General features: G+C 44.8%; 1 protein-coding gene across 2 annotated transcripts in view; it reads left to right on the top strand.

Annotated features, from left to right (window-relative positions):
* The first annotated feature begins 404 nt into the window (after positions 1-404).
* PSEN1 (presenilin 1) overlaps positions 405-8,512 on the top strand; it is a 64,580-nt gene continuing 56,472 nt past the window's right edge. For both annotated transcript variants that reach the window (XM_075532136.1, XM_075532135.1), the window contains exon 1: positions 405-542. The gene's annotated coding sequence lies outside the window, so the exon portion shown is untranslated. The remainder of the gene's footprint in view (positions 543-8,512) is intronic.

Genomic DNA, 8,512 nt, shown 5'->3' with positions numbered 1-8,512 from the left:
GTTTTGAAGTAGCAATGAAAAGAATTTTATGGTTGGGGGTCACCACAACCTGAACTGTCTGAAAGGGTCGCGACATTAGGAAGGTGGAGAACCACTGCCCTAGAGAAATGAAAAACGCCTTCCATTTAAGACGCTATCGTTTGTGGGCGGGGCGGTATGGTGCACAGAGGAACTTCCGCTCTGAGCTCCAGGTGATGTGGGACCCCGACCACCTTGGACCGGCGGCGGCACTCTGGAAGTGGTCCTCCTGGCGGGGCGACTTGCTGGGACCACGGTGCCAGGCCGCTCCCTGGCTACTAGCAAGAACCGACTCCGTCCCGCCGCCTCCGGCCCCGCCCCTTCTCCGAGCGCCGCCCCGCCGTCTCCGGCCCCGCCCCTTCTCCGAGCGCCGCCGTCAACGACGCCCGGGCCGGAAGTGACGGCACCGCGATGCTTTCTGGGCGGGGCTTGGGCCAGGCAGTTCAGTGGGCCGCGATTTCACATCGGAAATCAAACCGCGGCGGATTGGGAGCGCCTCGGCTGCGAGCGGCGGGCGGCGACGTGTAAGTGCGCGAGGGGCAGTCGGGGGAAGCAGGCAGGCGCTCCCGAAACGAGCAGCCTCGGCCGGCCCTGGCCTCCCGGCCGCCGAACCGAGCCCTCCAAGATGAGGGGCGGGGCGCGGCCGGCCTGGACCGAGGGTTCCCCGGGTGGGAAACGGTGAGGGGCGGCCGCTGTGCGGGCGCGGCGGGCAGGCAGGCTCGCTGCTGGGCGACTGCGCTCAGAGCCGGGGTCCGGAAATCCTAGTCCCCAAGACACTTCAGGGCGCAGGTGCTTTGGGCGGAGATTGACTGACTGGGCTGGAATGGAGGAGGAGGAGGAGGAGAAAAGAGGAAGGCGCTGGGTCTGGTTGAGCAACTGGTGAAAGTCCGCGCCGCGAACCCTAAGTACGTCCTGGTTTCGGGGAAGCGGGTGGCTCTCGGGCTGACTTCCTTATTGCTCACGTTCCGCAGGAAAGCAGGGTCTGATGCTCTTGCCTTGGTCAGAACTGTCCTGAAACCGTTGTCTGCCCTGTGCTTTGCTGTGTCTTCAGTACTTCTCAGATGGCTTTTAAATTGCCCGCACCTCTTGCAGGAAGGTCAATTAGAGACAATTTTGAAGGTGTTGGACCAAGATCAAGAAAGTGTTCGAGGTTCAGTCTGCGAGATAAAACTAATTTTCAGCTGATTATAATGAAGCGCATTGTAAGGTCATAAGGTTCTCTGAAATGTTGAGGCAAGTAGACATCAAATCAGTTTAAGGGAATCTTGGGTTTTGAGTTATCTTACAAAGAGACAAAGTTTCCCCACCTCTTGGAGATGCAGGGACAGGAGAAGATATTATGATCAGAAGATGTGCCACAAACAGGAACGCTCTGGGGCTCTGGATCATAACTGAGGCTAGCGCCCCATTGTGAACGTTAACTAACCGGTATGATGAAAAAGAAACATAATGGGAACCTGTGCTTTTGGTTAATTTCTGCCACCTGCAAAAGACCTGGTTCAGTTGCCATCTGCAGGGTTCAACCACAATCAGCCCTTTATATATATATCATTAATAAGCCCTTCAAAGCGACAAAGGAACCCTGTTTACTCTGTGCAGTCTGTCATTTGCTCAGGTTCCATTCTTCTGGCCCTGGAGAAGATGATTCCTACAGTTCTAGGTTTACATTCCCCAGATGGTTATGAAATGTAGTCTGATTTTAAGTTTGTAACCACAAAAGAAACAAATGAACCTCCCAACTGCCATCTAGTCATTTCTGATTCATAGCTACATTCTAGGGCAGCTCCGTGGTGTTTCCAAGACTGTCAGGGAGCATTGTCTGTCTCTCATGGAAGGCTGGTGGAGGCTAGGCACTACTCTTGTGAGTGACAGCCCAAGGCAGAACCCACTACACCACCAGGACTGCTTTGCTCGTTCTTAACTGCTGCGTGGCTTCCCCGTCCCCTTCCCTGGGAGAACTGGAGGGTTGGAGTTAGCCTCAGAGAATCATCCTAGCAAAATGTGGGCGTCTTCCTTCCAGGTCCAGGTTCTCACTGTTCTTGCTCTTCCAATGCTATTCGGGAGACTTGACTTCTCTTGGATGTATTCTGAAAGACCCTTTGGAAAACCCCAAGACTGGCTCTCCTTAGTCTGATAAACATCAGGCAGATTCGGAAGGTGTTCTTAGTGTGACACTATCAGTCGTTGCTGTGCTTGCATAGGGGTAGAGTGAGTAAGGGTTTGAGAGATCAGTCTTGGGTGGTGGAGGCTAAGAAAGAGAAATGTCAATAGGACATGATAAGCTGCCTAGGAGCATTGAATTAAATGGAAAATGACTAGGAAGTTTTAAATTTGGAGAAAAGGGAGACCAGAAATAAGAACGTTAGGAAGGAACTAGTCTAGAGAAGAAGATGAAGTCATTTCTAAGTATTATGCATATACGTGTGTATAAGCCACGTTTTTTCAGCACATTTTTAATGCAGTTTTTGTGGTAAAATTAGGTGCCTCAGCTGACATTCAGTTTGGCTTATACTCGAGTATATACGGTACTTTTTTGTTGTTAATTGTGGAAATATATATACCAAGAGCGGTACCACTTTTTTGGTTCCAGAAGGCCTGTGGACAGGACTGTAGTTGTAAACATGAGAGTCGCTTAAATAGGTGTGCCAGTTGATGCTGGAATAGTAGAGGGAGGGAGCTATCTAGGGGAAGTAAGATTGACAAAGCCGGACCTGCAGGAATACTTATAATGGGAGGTTGAAGAGAAAGGTAAGGAGAGAGGTGTGGAGATTGAGGATCCAGAGGAGAACCCAGGTAGCCTGGTGTCCCAGAAGCTGAGCAGAGCTTTCAGGAAGGAAAAGATGATGAGGGATTTTGAGTCTTAGACCTGATGTAGCAGAAAGAACTGAAGATTGAGGATAGTGTTACCAATAAGAGTACAATGTGACTCACAACTGTCATTTAAAATATTCTAATAAACATTCTTAAAAGGTAAAATGAAGTAGATGAATTTGAATACATTGAACCCAGCATATCCAAAATATTTGCATTTCAACATGTAAACAGTATAAAAATATACTTGCCTTAGTAAGAGAGTTTTAAGAAAACAGAAGTTAGCCCTGATTCTTTAGTCACCCAGCATTTTCTACCAGGTAGAAACAACAAAGTAAGTGATGGTTGACTAGGAGTTAGAAATGTTTGATTTTTCCCAGTGCCTTGTACAGGTTCTTGTTTTGGGTAACTCAGGGCAAAGGAAAGAATTCAGGCATTGCTGTGAATGCCAATATTTTTTCATTAAAATCTTTAAAGTGGATTGGAGACTTTGACTCTTGGTAATCATACTTTCCTAATCAAGTTAGTGAAGTTAAATATTTTGGGGGGGAAAGTTCTTTATAAGTACACAAATGTTGATAATAGAGAATTACATTCCCCCTCCCATATTTCAGAAACCTCAGAAAACCAAAAGTCTTTCACAATTCATTTGACAGTAACATCTTAAAGAACCTATTTTAATCTATTATGTAACTTAAAACTATAGTTCTTTCTAGACTTACTAACCAGTTTTACTTTGGACTTCTACCTATGAACCTGCAAAAATGGCACTTTATAAGATGTGGTATTTGTATCATATTAACTTTGTAAAGTCCAACAATAACAATACTAAATTCTGAAATGTATTTGTCCTCTGGGTTTCAGATAAAGGATTCTTGACTTGTAGATCCATGATTGTCATCTTCTTTGTATCATCTGAATCCCCGTAGTTCACTGCCATCAAGTCAATTCTGACCCATAGCGACCCTGTAGGACATAGTTGAACAACCCTTTTGGGTTTCCAAGGCTGTAAATCTTTACAGAAACAGAAAGCCTCTTGTTTTGTCTGTGGAGTGGTGTTAGGTTTGAACCACCAACCTTTTAGCAGCCCAATGTAACCTACTATGCCGCCAGGGACTTTGGAGTTCACAAGGCCATTATTATTTAAAAACAAGTTAAACAAGTTGCCACAGTCAGACAATATAGTTCCCACACTTCAGCAACTGAGAATCTGGTTTCATTCAAGGCTCTGCTTTAAGGTGCAGGTCTTCAGGGCAGCCAGAGCAGCTCTGCTGTGCATGTCCCATTCTGGAGGCCATTGGCATGAGCCTGCTTAAGGTCTCTGGTTGTGCCACCTTTGCTGTGACACTACTGACCAAAGCAAGTCAAGCAGTTGTTGCCAAGGGGGAGGGGTAATAGAGTACCCACCTTGAAGGCAGAGTGAGTGACAGGGCTTAACCCAACGTCATCAGACAAGAATGTAGTCCTACTTTAGGGATGCTGGGGGAGGGAGTGAATGTTTGCTGGATGATAATTTAGTCTAATCTGACACAGATGGTACACAGAGGTGGCGTGGGATGGAGGGAGAGGGGAGAAGAATCACCAATAGATGCCTCATTATCGTTGCTCTTTTTGGCGTCTTCTACTTTCACAGTCTTTTGTGAATTTGGGGAAGTATTTGCTCCTAGTTTATTAAAAATTAGAGGACTCTTCTCAGGATGTTCAGAGTTTGGTTGCATTTACTATTGGATGTGAGCTTTTGAACTTAAATTGAGGCGTCAGCAGCCCATCCGTATCATCAGAATGTGCACTACCCGTCGGGGGAGAAGCTGTCAGAGTACCACCAAGGTTGATTAACTTTTGTGGAAAAATAACACATCTCCAAATTTTTTGGCACTTGACAACTTCTTAGCTTTAAAATGCAGGGCAGCAAACAAAACAAGAAATCCTCCTTCTTGCTTAGCAGTTTTCTAAGTGAAAGAGAAACTAAGTCAAGTGGCCACATGCCAGAGCAAGCCACAAGCTCTGGGCACTGGAGAAGAGAATGGTACAGTCTCTGGAAGAGGGCACATTTTGTTTGTGTGTGTCTACTATCTCAGAGTGAAGGGAGAAAATGGTACCTAACGAATAACTACGCTCTCAAGGATGTGGGGCTTTGTTGTCAACCCTGAACTGTAGTGAGAGAGATGCACTTTTCCAATGATGCGTCCATCAGCGGGATTTGTAGTAAGCGTGTTTTGAGAGTCTGCACATGGCTGCTGAGGTACTTGTTGATGGCACAACACTTTTCTGGTTTGCCGTAAGGTTGGGGAGACGGATTGGTTCTCCTGGGGCTTTTTTTCATCTCTTTGTATATATGAGCAGTCTCTTGTACATACGAGTGTAGAAGGAAATTGTAGTTGCCCATCAGAGAAGGATTTCCCCCTATTATATGGATGAGCAAGTGTTTTTTTTAAATCATTTTATTGGGGACTCGTACAACTCTTATCACAATCCATACATCCATCCATTGTGTCAAGCACATTTGTACATTTGTTGCCATCATCATTCTCAAAGCATTTGCCTTCTACTTGAGCCCTTGGTATCAAGCTCCTCATTTTTCCTCCTCCCTCTCCACTTACCCCTCCCTGAGCAAGTGTCTTAAGATAAAGGAAATGATTGGTAGAGACCAGAAATTCTAGCAGGTGACCAGAAAGAGAAAATATAGAAATCTAGTTCCAGCCCCCCTCCGTGTGTAAGCCAGGTTACGGGGAGGATCCTCCTGCCCCAGCGGTCTGGTCTTGTTCTCAGTGTTCTGTTAAGGATGTTACATTGTTCACTAGTGTTCTTGGCCACGGCTCTCTGAACAGCGGGCACATTGATCTCAGTGCCATCACCAGTTGTCTTCAGCTGTTACTGGACCCAAACCAAATCAGGCTTTGCCTGCCCCTTTCTTGGGAGCTCCGATGTTGATTTATTTATTCCCTAAGCCTTAAATGAAGACCTCGCCCTGTCGCCTGCCTCTGCTTCTTCCTGAGCAAACAGGGCAGTTTTTTCAGGAGGGGGGTCCTGGAGCAGCACTGGTAATCTTTAAAGCATCATGGGAGGCCTGAGAATCCTGTGGGTGAACTGGCTTGGGCAGCAGGCCTGGGTCCTAGAACTGCTACTTTTGGCTTGCTTGGCAGACAAGTTCCTTAGTTCCTCACATGTAAATACGGATGCCTTTAAAAATTAAATATATATATTGTTGTGGCTTGGGTGAAGGTTTTCAGAGCAGATCATCAGTTTGACATCTAACATTTCATACACATTTGTGTTTCATCTCAGTGATTCCAATCCCTGCAATGTCCTTTCATTCCCGATCCCATTTCCTCCCTGTGTATTCTGTTTTTATTCTTACTCCTTTCCTAACCCTTCTGAACTTTGTCCTGGGATAAATGCTGCCCTTTTGATCTCACATGCTTGATTATTTGAAGGTGTACTTCCCTAATGTTATCGTTCCCCTTATAGACCTGTCTCTTTTTAGCTTAACTTTGAGCCATGGGATTGAGTTCATTTCCAGACCTAAATGGTGAACATGGGTCTTTGTCTCAAGGGGTTCCACCAGTCTCTGTCCGAACAGTAAGCCTGGTCTTGTTTATTTTTTCATAGGATTTATTTTGAGAATCAAATGGGATAGGTAGCCCCTGAATTATAATATATTTTGAGGTATTACGAACCACTCTTATGACTGTCTTATTATTACTATTTTGTTGTTAAATCTTTTAGTAATGTGGTCTACATGTGATGTTGTAGCATTGTAATTTGTTGGTGTTATAATTCTCAGATGTTGACTTGCGAATGTTCAATATGATTTAAAAGGATACTGAAGATAAAAGTAGTAATGAAAATGTTAAAAAATAATTAGGCATTTTACTTAAGGAGTTATCAGAATGGATCCCTGTCCTAAGTTGAGGACTACCTGTCATGGTTGTGAAGAGTACTTTGAAAATCCACTGGAGTCTGCCAGAAAGATCACAGTGTAACTGGTCATTCTTACAAGAGCTGTCTGGGAAACCCCATTGTGGCGATCATGTATTTCTTAGAGTTGTTGAACAGCTCCTTTAAGTATAAAACTAAAAAAACAACTTGACGCAATCATCCCCTTTATAGTTATTCTTTATCAACAAATTAAATCATAGGGCTGTTAGGTTGGGGAAAATGGCATTAAAACTTCAGATTTTAATTGTATTTAGACCAGCTAGTGATGTTTAAGTTATCATTTGCTTCTAAGCAGTAGATTGCCTAGTTAGTAAAAATCGGCTCTCTATATCTTAATGCATTTTCATTTGCAAAATGATAAAGTGAACATTATGTGTACATATGTGCATGAAATCTCAGTGTTTTGAGTTTTGCCTGCAAGTGAACAGTAAACTGTCTTTTAGTGAATGCATGATCATTTTTCTTCTTACGCGCTCCCTGTAAATATTATACCCGTTGGTTTATGTATGCATGCCTGCTATTGATCCTTTTTGTCCTTTCCTTCTTTCGTTCAGAAAATTCTTGTTTCTGTGGAATCATAAGAAACTATTAAGGAAACATTCCTAAGGGTTTTTCCATAAAAAAGTAATAATGCTATACTTGAAATTCTGTGATCTTCAGCGAGCCAGTGGAGATAACCGATTGCCACGTTGTCTATTTGACATTCTGTAGCATATTTGGATTAATGGATTGTATTAGTCTGGGTAGACTAGAGAAACGAATTCATAGACAATCCTGTATAAGAAAGAGATATATAAAGAGTAATTGTACATTAAGAAAACATCCTAGCTTAGCCCAGATCAAGTTCGTAAGTTCAATATTAGCCCATATATCCAATACCAATCTATAAAGTCCTCTTCAGACTCATGAAACACTTGCAATGACGCTGAATGCAGGAAAATCACAGGCCAGTGGGTAGGAAGTCTTGTGGACCCAATGGTGTTGTAACCATCTCAGTGCTGGCAGGAGGCTCCTCCAACCCAAGGCATTTGTGTAGCTCCATGTGCCTTGTCAGATACAATGTCTCCTAGGGAGTGAACCTGCATCTTGCCTCCAGCAAGTTATTTATGTCGTTAGTGCCCCCAAATGAGGTCATCAAGGTTGGACCTGATTGACAGGCTAAATTCCACCCCTTTACTCTTAATCCTCTCAAATTGACAACAGATTATATAGCTACCACACGGATGATGGTACTTGGCTTCTAACCAAAAGGTTAGTGGTTTGAATTTATTAGCTCCTCCAGAAGAGAAAGATGTCTGCTTCCATACAGATTTACAGCCTTGGAAACCCTATGGGGCAATTCTAATCTGCCCTATAGGATCGCTGTGATTAGAAATCCACTCCACATCCCCCGAAAAGAATTTGTTCCAAAGGACGACATTGACTCTGCAGCTCCGGGAGATGGACATATCTGATCAGAGCACATGGGAGCAGATGAAGGGGCAGGAGGAGAGAGTGGAGCACAGCCTGGCCCACCAGGCCGTGATGATGATGTTCCTGAGTAGAGCAGCCAGTCCACAGAGAGAACAACATGGCTGGCCCTACTATGAGACATGATGCCCCTCAGTGACTAAGGGCGATACAGGGGACAGCACCGGAGACACAGTGTGGGAATTGCACCTGACCTGATCCCACCACACCGAGGCATAGCACTGGGGGAGTGCAGCGGAACAGCAAGGGAATGGAGTGGCAAGGTCCCCAGGGA

The sequence above is a fragment of the Tenrec ecaudatus genome, chromosome 14 (genome assembly GCF_050624435.1).
Source record: "Tenrec ecaudatus isolate mTenEca1 chromosome 14, mTenEca1.hap1, whole genome shotgun sequence".
Classification (NCBI taxonomy): domain Eukaryota; kingdom Metazoa; phylum Chordata; class Mammalia; order Afrosoricida; family Tenrecidae; genus Tenrec; species Tenrec ecaudatus.
This window is presented reverse-complemented; position numbering and strand designations above follow the sequence as displayed.